Below are 17,910 nucleotides of genomic sequence, written 5' to 3'. Positions count from 1 at the left end.
GTGTTCAAGTGTTTATGTTTCTATGCCCTTTTGTGTGTTTTGGCTACAATTTAACAGTTTTTTTTTTTGCGTGTGTTAATGTAGTGAGAATGTTTCTAAATTCTAATAATTATAAGTTGTCTATTTAGTCAGGCTTCACTTGTCCCCTACTCATGGTTGATCTTATTTTTTTCAACAACTTTGTACATGGTTATGTCAATTTCCACATCAGTACCACAGGGCTCTCTAATGTGCATGCCGACTGCCTTACCAAATATTGCTTTATTTTATTTCACCTGTCTTTCTTTTCAAGTAGTTTGTGCCTTCCTTTGGTAATTTTAACGACATAGTGCCTCCTTTTTCAAGCATTCGTATACTCTTACTTCTGCTTTTGATTAAAAAATCATACAATTATTCAATACATAAATAAAAATTGTTTAATACATTCAAGTAAGACAAATATAGAAGGATGAATTTTAACAATAGAGTGCAGAAAACTAATTTGGATAACTGGTCCTTTTCTGCTAGTTCACTATAGTTTTTACTTTATGCATTTTGTAGTCCTTGTGTAATGAGGATTATGGTTTCAAATTGAGGTCTGCATCCACAATTGCGGCCAACATAACAGTTACTATAGCATCTACAACCGCATTGCAGCACAAATTAAAGTAAAGTTTTAGAACCTCAAATTTCAATCTACTTCAAATCTAATGAAAAATCTTACCTTTAACCGCTCTCAACTGTATATTTCAAGCACCTTCTAATCAATATTAACAGAGAAAACTAAAACTCTGGTATGGTAGGTAAATAGTGTAGTGGTTATATAGTTTGTAAAATTTAAAATTACCTGAAGCATACTGCAACTGTATCCACAACCGCAACCACGGTTTAAAACCATGCTAAAGATGATACATAGAGTCTCTTATAACCAAGTCCAAAATCAACCTTTATATCACGCTTCTCAACCAAATGAAAATGCATCTAAACAAAATGCTTTCCCTATTTTTTATGATGTCGATCCATCTCTTGTCCGAAAACAAACATGCTCTAAAAAGGGTCGATGGGTGGAGAGAGATATGACTTGTTTCGCTGGATTCAATGGTTGGGATGTCAGGAATAAATAAGTATAAACAAGCACACTCTCATGACCTTATTGGAATACAACCTCATGTTGAAAAATTAGAAAGACTTTTGAATTTAAAGTTAGTGGAGGATTCTGAGTATGAAAATGGCCTTGCTGATTGCAAATACAACCTCCATGGACGTATCACTTTACACAAGGGTGATTCTCCATTAACGACCCTAGGTTTGAAGCAAAAGCTTTCAAATTTGTGGCCCAGCTTGAGAAATTGGAACCTTACTCCGCTCGGAAAGGGTTTTTTTGAATTCACTTTTAGTTCAATTGAAGATATGCGTAAGGTTTGGGCTCTGGGTGTTGTGAATCTGAAGCCTGGGCTTCTTCGCTTCTACTGTTGGACCAAAGATTTCAAGCCTCAAGATCTTGTGCAGTCTCATGCTCAAATTTGGGTGCGGCTAATGCATTTGCCCCAAGAATATTGGAGGAGACAAACACTTTACGAGATTGCATCAGGTTTGGGAACCCCACTCACCATAGATGAAGCAACTCAACAAAGACGTTTTGGGCTCTTTGCACGGGTTCTTGTTGATGTCGATCTATCAGAAAAACTCTTTGAAACTGTTGTAGTTGAACGTGAAGGTCATGCCCTATCCATTGATGTGCATTATGAGAAGCAGCCATTGTTTTGTGCTAATTGTAAGATCTTGGGGCACAACTTGCAAAATTGTATGAAATTGAACAACACTAACAATTCTGATGGCCCCTCAAAGCTGAAATCTAACGTTGATATGAATGGTAAGAAACATATGGTTCAGGTCTTGTCTGGCAAGAAACTAAGGGAAGGTGATTTTATTGATCATGTTAAAACAGCAGATAAGGCCTTGAACAATGAACCAAGTTTAGATGCACCATCACAACAAAATGTTGAACAAGTGCATCTCACTCTACACAATCCCTTTGAGTTGCTTGACAATGGTTCTGAGCTTGTTACTGATGAGGCTGAAACAGCAGACATGGAACCTACTCCCACAAGACTGGATATGCAAACTGTTCAAAATCCATGTGTGGAGGACAATTCCCTAGGGAAGGATAGCATGACTCAAAACACAAACACAGAGGATACTGGTATATTTGCAAAGAGGCCCTCTGAACCTATGATTTTGACCTCATGCAAGCCTTTGTTGGGCTCTGCAAATGGGAGGTTGTCTTTCCCCATTTCTGGACCTGCTTCCCTAGTGTCCCCTGTTTTGCAGCCAGTACTTACTCCTATTACCACCACAGATGAACCAGTTAAGAAAGGAAATTTGGTTTCCCCTGATGTATCCAAAGAGAAAGTAGGTTTGAATCAAACTGCACCTTCAGAGGTTCCTTGTAATTTGGTGAATAGGCCCTCTCAATCTGCAGCTTTCTCTCCTATAAAAATGGCCACTCCTATCACAATCTATGAAGAGTTAGGCCCAGACAAAGGTAAGATTCATGTTATTGGTGGCTCTAAAAATGTTACTGCTGCAGCCAAGAAAAGTGTCCAAATTCTTAGTAAACTTTGGGGGGATGTGGTGGACTCTGACCACACAACAGATGGTACTCTGGACCCTGATTCTGACAGTGAAAAGATGAATATGCACCCTGTGGCTTTGCAGTTCTTGGAGGCACAATCAGATGCTCTTCATCAACCTAAGTCCGGCAGGAAATCTAGGAAGAGTAGCAGCTCTGCAAGTAGTGAGCGCATCCAAACTCGTTCCAAAAAGGGTGTAATAAAAAGCAATCCCAAATATGTTTCTTAGTTTGTGCTAGTAGCTAGTTGTTTGGCAGATTATTCTAGCTAGTTGATTTGCCTCTTTGAGTATATGTTGTTGGATATAAGATTTGTTTTAGTTGAGTCTGGTCATAATTGGCCTGCTTATTTGTTGTAATAAGGTTCAGGCCTCCTCCTGTTTTGCAATTTAATTTTCTAGCTTTGATCAAAAAAAAAAAAAAAAGTTAGTGGAGGATGGTTTTCGAATTTTAGGAATATGGGGGATGGGTGGCATAGGGAAGACGACTCTTGCAACTGTCTTGTATGACAGGATCTCACATCATTATCAATTTGGGGTTTGTTGTTTTATCGAAAATGTCAGCACAACTTATAGAGATGGTGGTGCTATTGCTGTGCAGAAACAAATTCTTCATCAAACTCTGAACGAACAAAACCTGGATGCATACAGTCCTTCTGATATATCTGGAATTATAATTAATAGGCTATGCAACATGAAGCTCCTTGTTGTTCTTGATGATGTTGATCAATTTGAGCAACTGCAAGAATTGCACATAAATCCCAAATTGCTTCGTCCAGGAAGTAGAATAATCATAACCACTAGAGACATGCGTATTCTTGAACTGTATGGAGCGGATAAAATTTATGAGGCTGAATTGATGAATGTCAACGATGCTCATGATCTTTTTGTTAGAAAAGCCTTCAAAAGTGATTATTCAAGAAGCAATTTTGCAGAACTAATTCCTGAGGTACTAAAATACACTCAAGGTCTTCCACTTGCAATTAAAATAATGGGTTCTTTCCTTTGTAACCGAAATATCATTCAATGGAGAGCTACCTTTGATGGATTGCAAAGTAATCCTGACAAAAGAATTATGAAAGTGCTTCATGTGAGTTTTGAGGGACTACAACCAAGAGAGAGAGAGAAATATTTTTGCACATTGCTTGCTTCTTTGAAGGGGAGAGGGAGGATTATGTAAGGAGAATTCTACATGCTTGTGGGTTGCAACCTGATATTGGAATTCCACTCCTCGCTGAAAAATCACTCATAACCATTATAAACCATGTAATTTGTATGCATAAAATGTTGCAAGAGTTGGGGAAGCAAATTGTTCAAGGACAACATCTGGACGAGCCTAAATTCTGGAGTAGATTATCGCTTTATCGGGATATTCTGATTGACACCAAAATGAGGATACATTTTAGTTTTTTTTAGTGTTATGGAGTAAATTCTGAGGATATTATTATGAGGACACTAAAATGTATCCTCATTTGGGAGTAAATTCTGGAGTAGATTATGGCTTTACCAAACACAAAGTGATTTACTCTTTTTATTCCCTTTTATGATATTCTGATTCTAAAATTTTCAGGATGCAATAGAAACTAAAGCCATAGTTCTGGATCAAAAGGAGGATGGTTTCAGATTCAATAAGTTACGGGTTGAAGATTTATCAAAAATATACAATGTATGGGACAAGCAGTCAAACATATGGAATCTAATATGACCATATGGAAATTGAAATTTGTTCTAGATTTCACATGTAATGTAACCATAAGGAAAGTGAGTCTATTCCATCTTTCAATTTAAAAAGTAACATATCAAACATAAATAAACTTATCGTATCAACCAAAATGTATGGGACAAGTGAAGGTTTTTTTTTTTTTGAATGACAAATATATATATAAAGATATAAAAAAATTGTACAAGATACACCAGAAGAAAACTATGAACATTGTAGCCAAAACTTAAAAAAAAGGGCATAGAAACATGAACACTTCGGAGGGCTTAAATCTGAACATATTGTTTAAAGAAAAAAATAAAAGCAAACTATGAACATTGTAGCCAAAACTTAAAAAAAAAGGGCATAGAAACATGAACACTTCGGAGGGCTTAAATCTGAACATAAATCTGAACATATTGTTTATTATGTTGTTTATTTTGTTTATTATGTTTATTAAAAATGGTGGTTGGGCCTAACACAACCAACTTGTGAGGTGAGGATTGCCCCCACTTATAAACAAATTGTCAGGCCAACTCCTAACCGATGTGGGACTCTTAACATTGTTATATTGAAACAGTTCAAGTTCCCAACTCGTAGCACCAAAGTACTTTTGTCCATGTAGAACTGTTCCACAAACTCGAGTCCTTATAGGATAAGCTAGTGGTCATAGCTGCCAAAACAAAGATCAGCAGCTATATCTACATATAGTAAGTGCATCCCCTGAAAGAAAACAAGAATTGTGGATCCATATGAAAATGCAGATGAGAAAGTTAGCAAATATGCAATGCAATTTTCAATTCATACGTACAGGGAGAGGCCAAACTGAAACAATTAATTATACAAGAAACATATCCCGACATATTAATTGGACATGGTTAACTAAGTTAGATGCGTCATACCAATAATGTGTAGGTGATACATCGTTAATTAACCATGTTGTTAGTCAGTAATTAACGATGATATTGGTAAATAATTTTCAATTAATATTGTCATATCATGTTTAAGAAGATAATTACCTCAGGGCTTGGAGAATTATATTGTGTTTTTTTCTTCATTATGGACTTTAAATAATAAGGCTGAGATTAAAGAGATCAGTTTCTTTCCCCTTGGCTTGTTTCATCTTGACTTCATCTTCATCAGAAACATACCAATTGTAAGGAAGTTGGATTTTAGGCTCAATGCTACTGCTTCTTTCTTCTAGTTTCACAATCCGTAAAGGAAGAGATACCCTATTATCTTCTACCATAATAAATTTCTCTGAGACTTTCTTGGGTACCGCGTGCAACCCCCATTCCTTGATAATCAAACCTTGCCGGGCTTTAAATGTGATATGTGCTCCTGTTTTTACAAAATGGCAGTGTTTTCGAGAGATATAGATAACCCAAAGATAATTTGAGCCATCAACTTTGTTTAGTTCCAAATCAAGTGGCATATCAAATCGTTCTTCCGTGTAGTCACTCTCGAAAGAAAGATAAAAAGGATGTGGCAGTGGAGAAGAGACCGATACATGTGGAGAACCAGACACTTTATGAGAATTATTTACTTCAAAGTTTACATAAAAGAGACACCCGACACATTCCATAAGGCTAAAAGAGTTCTCTATCCTTACTATATCCAAACCCCGTTTAAACTTGAAATTGAAGAACCCTTCAAAAATATGATAAATATTATGTCCAAGCCAAGGAATAACAATGTCAAAGCCACACCGAAAGTGACGAGGTTCCTGTTAAAATGAAGATAAAATAATAAAAAGACATAATAGTACTTTAACTTTTTTTACATTTTAAAATGCTAACACTGTTATTCTTTTACCGAATTTGTTACATGACTAAGGGTGCGTTTGATTTGCGAAAGGATGGATACTGGACAGAACAGTATAGGACAAATGACTGAGTTACAGGACAACCTTTTGTACTTCACTCTGTTTGATAGTTGATGCACAGGACAAAGAATTTTGTGCTATACTTTGTTTGATATGTTAAGGTCCTGGACAAAATAATACAAATTTACTATAATACCCTTTTTAATTGTTATATTATTATTATTTTGAAACTTTTTTTAACTATTATATCTATCATTATATTATTATTATTATTATATTATTAACACACTTAAAAATTATTTAAGCAATATGAATTTATTAATTGTGTTTATATATATAAATTTGTTCATCATCCCACTACGTAAAAAAACAATTATAAAAATTAAAGATAAGTAAAAAAATACTATATAAGAAAAATGGAATACATTTTCTACTTTCTTTTACACATGTATAGATCAGGAATAAAACAAATAATTAAGAAAATATTATATCAAAGATGAACATGTCTATTGTGGGTACAAACAAAAATTAGAAACTAAAAATGGCTTTTATGTGATGACAAACACGTGAATGAGTTAAGGAAAACACTATACTGACATGAATGGAGACAAAAGATAAAGTAAGCAAACAATAACTGGAAGAAAAAAAAATTAAACGGAATAAGAAAAAGCAACGAGAAAAATATAAAATAGCAAACACGAGAGATGCAGCGAGAAACCGAACGATGAGAACGTAAATTTAGAACAGTAGACCGCTGGACAAAAAGTTGTCCCCAACTAATGCAGTGGACAGAAAAGCGGATAGTTGTCCTGTCCTGATTACTTCTTTTGTGCTGTCCTTTTTTGTTTTTATAAATCAAACGCAGTACAAATATTTTTGTCCTGTCCAGTCCTTTATTTTTTAACAAATCAAACGCACCCTAATTGTTTCTTGAAATTAAGGAACTGCGTGAAAATTTTTGCCGGAATAAAAATAGAGTAAACTACACAATTCTTCCCTAGAGATGCTTCTCCTCCTCTAGTATCTTAAAAAACACACGTTCTCTGTTCTTATGAAATGCAAATTAAATAAAGTTACACTCTCTTTCATTAAAAGATGATTTAATTATATTTATATCCTCTCTTATATTCAAATCTACAAATTTTATTAAAAAATGTTTATTAATTTACATCCACATTGCTAATTTACACCCACTTTATTTAAAACTATGAATCATATTACGTTGTTTTTTAATTGAGTGACACATAATACACTAATTTTGAAAGCTAATAAAGAATTGAAAAACAAAATTCCTCAAAATAATTAAAGCTACTCTTGAAACAATATTTAAAAAAATCAAATTAAAGCTACACTTGACACTAGTCATGCTAGTATATATTTTTTTCTTCCTCTAGTAACCATGCTAGTTTTTTTTAACTCCATCCATGTTTTTTTATTACCTTAACTTTATCCCTGCTAATATAAAATAAAAAATATCTCTTGGTAACCAAAAAAAACATTGAGAATTTTTTTTTCTCCCAAAAAATACGATATAGAAAATTACAATTTTGTCTTCTATTTAAAACTATTTTTAAATAGTAATATGGGTGGCATTTAGCTTGCACCACCGAATACATTGGTTCAACTTGCACCACTAAAATGACCCCATATAGCAGGTATTGTTCAACTATCACTCATGTTCTATTCTCAGATGTCAGATCAATCTAATGGATGAGACACAAAACACAAAAAATATTTAAAAAAGTGAAACAGAGATGGAAACCTTTGCAGCCACTATCTCTCATCTCTGCCCCCGTCACCGGCTCACCGCCCAAGGCCCCTCTTTCTGCTCTCAAATCTAATTTTTCATCTCAAATAATTATCAGCCTTTTGTGCTTTCTATCATCGTAATTTCTAAACTAAAATGATCCACCACTTTTTTTTTTTTTTAATTTGAAAATGTAAAGATAATTTATTGAAGAACATAAACAAAAAGGTCGTGCCACTGCTGCCGAGCATAACTTCAACCCCGTTAGAGCACGCAGATCTAATCACATGAATGGTCACTTGAGTGGTTAAAAACCCAATAGCCTACAAAGGCCGTGCCACTGCTGCCGTCGTACAAACTCTCCTCCCGCAGCCGCTAAATGTGATGTCACATTCGACGGTCATTTTGTTGCTGCCGTTCATGGTTTCCGGCGATGATGAAATGTCGGACATATTATATTCATCAGTTTTACTTACAATTATTCGATTAATATTAAACAAAATTAATGACTTTATGTTTTGTTTCAATTATATAAAAAAAAATTGAGAAAAAGAAATTTGAGAACAACAACCTGTTGTTTCTCTACAACATAGTGTATGTGGGCATCGGAGAACCGTAACCTGACAAAAAGTTAACCAACCACAAATCCAAACCGTTACAATATATTAAGAATAAATCAAGGGCTTATATTAAAGTGGTGTAAGTTGGACCAATGTAATTGGTGGTGCAAACTAAATGCCACCAGTAATATGTGGTCTTTTGATCCAAATCAAAAGATGTGTATTTGTTAATTTAACCTTCATGTTTTTAGGTGGCTCTAATTTAACAACCTTCGTGTGTAGGTGTGTCTATATAGGATTAATGTAGAGTCTCGATATATCAGCAGAGAAAAAAACACACATTTAAAATAGAGAAAGAAAACGAGGAGTGGTTGGAAAAGTATTACGTACCTCAACTAGTCTTTGCATCCATCCAATGGTTGACCGGAAGAAATCTAATATGGCATCAAAGGACAAGATGAGCTCCATGCAATTGGGAGAGTCAAAAATATATAATCCTGATCTATGATTATGGGATTCGGATGTTGTTTCAAAATATCTTCCCACCAAATCGGATGGACCATTTTTTGTTGGGAGTTCAGGAAAACTCTGAAGCATATGGCAATGAGACAAGTTCAAATATGACAGATTTTGAAGAAAGCTGAAGGTGGAAGGAATTGAAGTAAATTTATTTCCCTGTAGATTTAGTCTTTCTAAACTCTTTAATTCTCCAATCGCATCTGGTACTATAGAAATATTACAAAAGCTCAAGTCCAAATATATCAAAGATTTGACAGGGAGATTAGTAGGATCGTATTTCAACATATATGTCAATAATGAAGCGTCTAATTTGGTTTTACTCCATGGGTTAAACATATCAAGCATTTTTGTTTTGAAAGATGCCTTCTTCTTATTAAAAACTGTGTCAGTTATTCCAACAAGATTTGTGCAGTCTCTCAAACTTATGAAGCTCAACTTTGCAAGAGCCCCGACAGATTCATGAATCCTGGATAAACTTGCACATCGATCCATATCAAGATACTGGAGCATTACTAGTCCACTGAAATCCGGAGTGTTTTCAAGTTTTGTACAATCCGAGAGACACAAAACTCTTAGTGACTTTAATAATGGTGTACTGCCAAAATCAAGGCTCACTAAACTAGCGCACCTCTGAAAACTCAAGAATACAAGTTCAGTAAGAAGTCCAATTGATGGGTCCACATGTGATAAGTTTATGCATCCTGTAAAATCTAGCCGCTCAAGGTTTAGGATTCCCTCAAAACATGGAGTCATCTTCAAATTTTTTGAGTTGCTAAAATCCATCCTTCTCAAATTGGGGAGATACTGTGGAGAGAGAATTAACTACAAATATGTTAGTATTGCAGGGGGAGGCCACACTAGGTGAATCAACACATTGAACTAAGAGCAACTATATAAGCGAGGTTGGCACCACATCTCCACTCAAAATCTTAGAGTGTGTTTGGATGGAGGGTTTAGGAGGGGAAGAGAGGGGAGGATATACTTTTCATTTTTATATTAAGGACACTATGAAATGTTTTTTTAAAAATTTAACATATTAACATGATAAATGATGATATAATATTTCAATCACACTTAATTTATTTTAGAAAAACATGTTATAAAGTCCATAATTTAAAAAAGAAAAGTAAACCCTCCCCTTGCTTCCCCTCCTAAACCCTCAATCCAAACACACCCTTAAAATATTGTTCAACATCATCTCTTTCATATGACTTTAACTCTTACTTGACACGTCACCAATTTTTTTCTGTGGATATATAATTTAACATCCAACACAGACATCATATTTGTTTCTATTTTTAATCATTATATTCTCTCACCTCAAATGAGAAACAAAGTAAATTAGAAGTGTATTTTGTACAATAGTATCCAAATGTGTCTGTCCAAATAACACACATCTAATTTTATATTTTTATATCTTGATACATATGCAGCTCAATCCCTAACCACTAGCTCAATGCTACCGACTTAACTTACATGCATTATAACAACAACAATAAAAGATTTTCTTAACCAATGGAGTTTGCGATGCCATAAAGTAATTAAGCTTACTTGCATACATGAAACAAAAGGTTTAAGTTTAATTTTGATTCATTATGTAAAATGTTTTAAAAAATTCATAATCATGTACGAATAATAGAATGATGACGTTTGGTTTTATGAGATTCCTATAGTGGATTATTGATAGGGGGATTAAATAAGGGTATTTCAATCTACAAATTATCTTATATTAATATGCTATTTCGTTTAACTTTTCAACTATTTATTTGAAACGGTAAAATCTAAAAATTGAAATAAGGCAAATACCTGGGTGCCTATCCATAACTGTTCAATGCTGCTATCAGGCATATTCAATTCTACAAGGCGATGTGGTTGAAAATTTGATGGCAAAGACATGAAAGGGTAACTATTCCACAAAAGATAGCATAGGGAATCAGAAAGAGATGTGGGTATTCCTGAAAATTTTGTATTATATAATATGAGAACTTCCAAGTTTTCCATTTTTGATAAATCTTCAGCCCTCAACTTGTTGAATTTGCTCACATCCTCCTTTTGATTTATAATTATGGCCTTAGCTTTTATTGCTTCCTGAAAATTTAAGAATAACAATATTATGAAATGAAATAACAAAATCAATGAATTGCTACGGAAAACAAAAAAAGGTAAATGAATTAGATCATAATAGAGAATGGTCACGTGAGTAAATATAATGTCCCACATTGCTCTCTATATAATCTCATAGTTCTATCTCTTGTGTGTGTCATATCATGTTGGTGATGTGTTGTCCTTTACCTTGAATGTGTGTGAAAAAAAGGCAAATTATGGAAATGAAAAAACAAGAAATTTATTTAAAGGGATATATTACCGAATTCATAATCATCGCATGATGGAAATCACGGTAAATCCACAATCTACTCCATAAATTTGGCTCATCGGGATGTTGCTCCCGAACAATTTGCTTCCCCAACTTGTGCAACATTTCATGCATATGAATTTCCTCATTTCTAATGGTTATTAGCGATTTTTCAGCAAGGAGTGGAATATCAATATCAGGATTCAGCCCACAAGCATCTAGAATTCTTCTTACATAATCCTTCCTCTCCCCATTAAAGAAACAAGCAACATGCAAAAATACTTCTTTCTCATCTTGCTCTAATCCCTAATAGCTTACATGGAGCACTTTCAATATTTTGTTTGGTGGATTCTTCTCAAATTTATCCAAGGTAGAGCTCCATTGTCTTGCATTTCGGGAAAACAAGAAAGAACCCAATACTCCGATTGCTAAAGGAAGACGTTGAGCATATACTAACACCTTAGGAATAAGCTCTTCAAAACCACTACTTGGATAATCACTTTTGAAGGCTTTTCTACACAAAAGCTTATAAGCGTCTTCATCGTTCATCAATTTAGCCTCAAAAACTTTGTCGACCCCATATGCTTGAAGAATATGCTTATCTCTAGTGATTATTATTATTTTACTTCTTGGGTGAAGGAATTTGGGTTCTATGTCCAATTCCTCTAGTTGTTCAAGTTGCTCAACATTGTCAAGAACAATCAGGAGTTTTACTTTGCATAACCTATATCTCATAGTTTGGGATATTTGACGAGGACTGCATGTGTCTGTATTTTTTTCTTCTATGGTTTGACAAACAATTTGTTTCTGCACAGCAACAGCACCACCATCTTCATAAATTTTGCTAACGTTTCCAATAAAACAACAAGCACCAAATTGATCTGAGATTTTGTCATACAAAACAGTGGCAAGAGTTGTCTTTCCTATTCCATCCATACCCCATATTCCTAAAACTCGACAACTATCATCCTCTGACCTTAGTTTTAAAAGGTTCTCTAATGCTTCTATATGAGGTTGTATTCCGATAAGGTCATCAGCCGATCGTGAGAATGTGCGACCTAACTTTTCTATTACAGCCTCAACTATTTTCTCAATCATTTCAAACTCTGGCCTGAAGAGAGGAAAAATTAAAATCACTATCACTTTAGGAAACAAGGAAACAACAAATACAAAAGTATAATGTACAAGGATTAAATTAATTTGATCGATGTTGTAATACTTATATATAAAAATGTTGTATTTATCTAAAATAATTTAATATATTATTGTGAAATTTCAATGTTAACATCTTTTGCATTTTTAATAAAATCGTTAATCATACTTGTCTCTCAGTGACAGCCAATAAAATGTGTAATTTGATTCCACCAAATCATGTAGAAAAAGAATTCTAAAACAAGGTTGTTTTGTAAAATGAAACTTTGCAATGCACAGTCAAGCAAGCACAAATAGTTGATAAGAATGTAAAACATCAAGGAATTAATAACCAACAGACTTACTGATTCCTAACATGCCAACCAGCTGTACCACCCAAATCAGTCATTGTTGTCCTCCATCGAGCAACCTTGCCTGAATCATGCTTGAATGTCTCAGTGTGTAAAACAAATGCATTCTCATATACTCCATTTTGTTTTTTGACATGAGATGGATCGACATCATAAAAAACAGGGAAAACAACTTGTTTCAAATTTATTCTAGATTCGCTAATAGCAGCCATTTCATCCAAACACCATGTTGAAGAAGCATAATCTTCGGAAAAGACAACGATAGAAATGCGTGACTGTTGAATTGCTTGTAGAAGTTGGGGTGAAATTGCTTCTCCTTTCTGGAGCTGCTTGTCATCCTTGAAGGTGAAAATACCTTTTCTATTGAGATGAGCGTAGAGATGGTCAACAAAGGAATTACGGGTGTCAGAACCTCTGAAACTGATGAACACATCGTATCTATAGCTTTGGAACCCATCAGAATCTTTGGAAGAACTAGAACTTGTGCCCCCCTCACTCAGCAGATCCAACGCTTGCTTAGACATTGTGCCTATATATGAAAATGTGCAGACACCAGTTCCTTCTTCAACAGAAATAATTAGACAAGTTCCAATATTACGGAAGTTTATTATACTATGACTAACACTCTATCTAACACTCACTCTAAGTGATTTATTTGTGAGGATTAAGAACAAATAAAAAAATTACAAAAACTAAAAATAAAAGTGGTATATGTGGCATCTCCCTCTTTTGTGCGGTCTTAGAGCATTGACCTTGTTGGGTTTCAAGTGTAAGCGCGGTTAAATTCGTGATTGATTAAGTCTCACATCGTCTGTGAAAAGATAAATGTGAAAGCTATAAACTATAAGCTCAAAAGCTACTTGAAATAACGATATAAGCCTATAAGCTCAAAAGCTACTTGAAATAACGATATAAGCTAATGTGAAAAGCTTTTTACCAAACACGTCATATTCTATCAAAACAAGTTTATAAGCTAATACAATAAGCTATAAGCGAGCTTATTTGTGTTTCCAAGTACAACCTATCTGTAAAGGTCAAAACATATTTAACGTAAATTTAAATATACAACGGTATGAAAAAAAATTAAAAACAAATTATTTATATCATAACTTTAACAAAAGGTGAAATAATAATTCTTTGTGGTGATCATCACATATGACATACCTTGGAATGATATAACTGTTGGAAATTTAGGTCTTAATTCATAAAACATGTTCAATACAAATAAAAGTATAGCGGAAGCAAATTGATCATTGAACATGAATTATGATCGGATCTACGACATGTTTGATTTATCAAGAATATTAAGAATTAGAGTATTAGTAATACCTGGATAAAGCTTTCATAGCAGCCCTCTCATCAAGAATGATAACCAAAGAGAAGGTGATCTGAAACAAACATCAACATCAACACGGTTAGCGGCGGCTGATTTGGTTCTTCCTCAACCGGTACCTTTATGCCTCAAGTTCTCTTCAGATGGGGAGAAGAGAGAGTTTTTTTGCCGTGTACGGTATATTGGGGACCATAGCCTCTTTTATATTGGATGGCCATTAGGGTTTCCCATTATTCCGTTAATGGGCCATCCGGACATCCACTCATTGAGTCCATATCAACTAATTAAATATTTAATTAATTATCTAATTAGAAATCTAATAGCCTTATTACTTAATTTGATCACTAATCAATTAAGGCTCACAATTGATAAATAGCTAATATAATTATTATTACGATATTTGCCCACATAATGATATTTGAATATTATTAAATAATAAAATATTCCAACAATCTCCCACTTGGGCTACATATCTTAATAATTATATCAGAATTCTTTAGGCGCGCAACTGAATGCTATTTATCTTTAGATTTCAACCTTACAATCTGGTCCACCTCATACATTAATAATGGGACCACCGCGGCTGTCGTCACTGACGTATAACGTGACGGAACCCCGACGACCACCATACCAATGCACTTGATGACATAGATCGATATGGATGAGTGGCATGGAAATTTCATGTAATGTGATCTCTAAATCATGCCTATTTCCAACTGATCCAACTGAAAACTTTAGTGAGATCAAAACTGAAGTTTGCAAATTCAATATTAGCACAAAATGATACAGAAATGGTTATAATAAATATAACCTCATGTACTTTATTTCTGCAGAAAATCATAACATAAAGTCTGTATCAATACCAAAACAAAAGTATAGAACATAAAGTAAAAGAGACTCCCACTAATCCAAGACATCCTTAATGACAACAACCATATGAAAGACCTTATGTGTCATGTCTTTGAATAGCGGATCAGCTAGCATAAAGTTTTGTCTCTACTTGTTCTATCATTCAACAACAATAATCTATAAGGTAATGAACCTTATAAACTTTGTTATCAAATAACTATACGACTGAATTATGTCACTATATAACTTGAGTGGTCTTTCGATGCCTTTAACGATATGCAACCAAGTGACATAAATACTTACAGTCATTTCTTGAGTTAGGCTGTATGTCATATACTGACATCCAAAAGTCAGAGTCTGACACAAAAATGATCTCCAAATTGTCAGATCTCTGATGTGAGCATAAGCTCTCTTGTTCTCTTTAATAATCCTTAAGGTTAACAATTCAAACTTTGAATTGCTCAAGTATATGCCAAACAATCTGATTATATATGCTATTTCCAAATGCATATAAATAAGATCATACATAAAAATCCTATAGACAAAGCGTAGGAAAATACTTAATTTTCAGAATTTATAAATTTTCTAATGGGCAATATTTGAGACTGAAAGTCTCTCTCAGTGATTGTCACCTATAATTTATTATGTCAATTTATTTTCAACATTATTGATATAAACCTTTTGTGACATCTGAAGGATACTTTGAGAATAATCTCTAAGTATCTAAAACTTAATACAAAAGAAGTGCCCCCAAGATCTTTCATCGCTAAACTTTCATTAGAGATATTCTTGGTTTCACATAACTAATATATCAATGTTGACTAAACAAAATATAATTGACACATTAAACTTGAACTATAAATTTACTCCCACTGAGCTTAATAAAACCACAATTCTCCATAATGTTATCTCAAAACCAAATGAGACAATTACTTTATGAGAATTTGTGGTAACACTAAAGAGACAAATTTCTTAACTTATAAGTGGATTTCATGACTTTGCAAACCATCTATTTTGTATCAATTGACACAAAAGTTTGATTCATTTGCACCATATTGTATCATTAATGTCACCATTAAGAAACACTATTGAAATCCATCTTGTGCAGCTCCAAAATTATAGTAAGCAAACTAGTATCATGACTGTCCTAATAGAGTCATTCAATTAAACTAAATAGAATTTCTCTTTTCAGTCAATTCTTAATAACACTAGAATCCCTAGTTCTTGAGGGTGTTGAGTTTGATCTATATGAAATAGTTTCTTAACTTGATTGAGAGGAAGAACAATAATGTCCCCATGAGGATCCAAATATACTATAATAATAATAGTAACTATATGAATTAATTTAGAACTAATTCTTCCTCATTTAATTTTGTTCTATTACCATATCTCTCCCCCAAACTCAATATCCTCAAGAAAACTTAACAATTTATATCTCAAAATTTCCTTAATTTGTGGGACGAAAAATTTATAGTATTCAAAACCTTAAACAATATAGAATGTCACAATCATAACTGAATCGACTCTAATAATTGAACTTAAAAGACACATCGAATCATCATTTGAAAATAAAACTCAAAATATCTTGATTTATTCAAAGAGAAATTAAAACAAAATTTAATTCAAATAATGATTCACCAAATTGTCTTTTAAATACAAAAATAAGCTAGTAACGACAATCTAAAAATAGTTCAAAGATGAATAAAATAATCTTTATCGACTATGTCCATTCTAAATTGATATATCTTTCAACATCATTGGACATAAATCAGTCAAGACTACCTTTCTTTATTTGCCCTTGTCTTTTGAGGTATTTTTCTGAATGAGCACCATTTATTTTCTCTTGCTTCAACCTTTACTTATTTGCACACTTCATGAATTGATCATTTAAATGATCATTTCTAACTGTAACAGTTATAAACTTAATTGTGCAAAGAGAATACTATATACTGAATTCTCGAACAAGTCATATGATAGTCGAAATTACTGAATTTTTGAACAAGTCATGTGATAGTCGAAATTATAGTGTCTCAACAAGATTAAATATTTACATAATGTGCTCCTAATATTTTCTTTGCCTAATAATCTTAATGAAATAATCACTCTCCAAGGAGAATTTGTCTTTCTCTATATTGCTTTGAAAGCACTTTAGTTTAAGCAAAGAAAATATGACAAAAATATGTCTTCTTAAATAACACCTCAAATATATATGATATCTTAGCTTTATGATCGATCACATGTGACCTATAGAATTTGGTGTATACTCACTTGTCAAACTTGATTCTCACATTGGGTACTGAATTTGTGAGAGAATGTGAGTTTTACCATCCTTATCTAAGGTCTAGATCCAAGAACAATATCAATGTTATTCTTTAAATCCTACATTAGAATTTAACTCAAAATAGCAGATACATAAATTATATTAGTTTAAAGAGAACAAGAGTAGTTAAAGTACTCACCAAAATACCTAGTGCACCATCAATATCAAGTCTTTAAACAATAATATCAATTGCTAGTGGTAATTTACATCAATGATCAAACAAGGACAATTTACTTTGACAAAGAATAATTGTCATATGTTTATCATAATATGTGTGAATGTAAACTCTTAAATATTTAAATAAGTTTACACCAACACAACATCATCACACATGTCAGTAAAATATTAAATAAATGTGCTTCTTTATTTGTAAATCAAAGACCTTAATAAGATACCAAGCGCACCATTAAAACACAATCTTTGGATTGCTAAGAATTAACTGCAAGCGGTACTCTCAATGCAATGATCAAACATTGGTGATAAGTCCTGTCAAATAATAGTCACCTTTGGGCATACTATTACCCACATGGATAATTACGTTATAATCACCACATATTTACCCTCGCAAGTGCACAATTATCCGGCCAAGTTGC

At 33.4% G+C, this 17,910-nt stretch overlaps 1 pseudogene across 1 annotated transcript in view; it reads right to left on the bottom strand.

Annotated features, from left to right (window-relative positions):
• Positions 1 to 5,116: 5,116 nt before the first annotated feature.
• Positions 5,117 to 17,910, bottom strand: part of LOC146908054 (TMV resistance protein N-like) — a 44,105-nt pseudogene continuing 31,311 nt past the window's right edge. The window contains exons 2-6 of the transcript XR_015019171.1: positions 12,810 to 13,377; positions 11,326 to 12,424; positions 10,767 to 11,048; positions 8,832 to 9,782; positions 5,117 to 6,035 (exon numbers count right to left, since the gene is read on the bottom strand). The product of XR_015019171.1 is annotated as a TMV resistance protein N-like (transcript). The remainder of the gene's footprint in view (positions 6,036 to 8,831; positions 9,783 to 10,766; positions 11,049 to 11,325; positions 12,425 to 12,809; positions 13,378 to 17,910) is intronic.

The sequence above is a fragment of the Medicago sativa genome, chromosome 7, assembly GCF_051527215.1.
Source record: "Medicago sativa cultivar Bolivia chromosome 7, Bolivia_mono, whole genome shotgun sequence".
Lineage (NCBI taxonomy): Eukaryota > Viridiplantae > Streptophyta > Magnoliopsida > Fabales > Fabaceae > Medicago > Medicago sativa.
This window is presented reverse-complemented; position numbering and strand designations above follow the sequence as displayed.